Here is a 754-nt window from a genome sequence, read left to right as displayed (position 1 = left end):
CCCTGAGGGACGGGAACCGGACCATCGGCACCGGGTTGGTGACCGCCGTGCTGGAGAGCGGGCCACAGGACGACATCAACTGGGGCTGAGGAAGCGCCCGCCGCCTGGTTATCCCTCCTCCCCTAGCCCGCTGCGAGACTGCCTTCCTCGAGATCCTCACACCCCCTTCCCAGTGACTGACCCGCACCTCGGGGGGGGGCCCTCACGAGGGGGAAGCACGGAGCGTTCCTGCTTCCCATTTCCTCCAGACATCTCTTTGCTGATGTGGCTCCTGGCGGGCTTTAATTTAAAGCGTTCGCGATGTGTGTGTTATATTTTTTAAATAAATTTGGGCTCAATCCGAGGGCAGCCTGTTGATGATGGGGTCACCTTGGGAGGCTGGGGGGATTGGCTGGTGTGTTAACTGTCCGATTCACTGAGCCATCACTGTGGACAACTTGACTGGGTCCATGGGGACGGTGTAGAGCGGGAGTCAACGGGATGGGGTTTGGGGTCCATGGGGGACGGTGTAGAGTGGGAGTCAACAGGAAGGGGTTTGGGGTCCATGGGGGATGGTGTAGAGCGGGAGTCAACGGGACGGGGTTTGGGGTCCATAGGGATGGTGCAGAGCGGGAGTGAACGAGAAGAGGTTTGCAGCCATTGGGACAGTGTCACTGGGACTGTTCCAGAGGCAGCTTTCATTATTTCGGGAGGTGTTGACGAGGAAACCTTCCTGAAGTTTCTCCTGGGAACCTTTAGAACGCTTTCTGAGCCC

Source organism: Rhincodon typus, unplaced genomic scaffold (assembly GCF_021869965.1).
Source record: "Rhincodon typus isolate 14 unplaced genomic scaffold, sRhiTyp1.1 hic_rhity00004656, whole genome shotgun sequence".
In the NCBI taxonomy this organism is placed as follows: domain Eukaryota; kingdom Metazoa; phylum Chordata; class Chondrichthyes; order Orectolobiformes; family Rhincodontidae; genus Rhincodon; species Rhincodon typus.
This window is presented reverse-complemented; position numbering follows the sequence as displayed.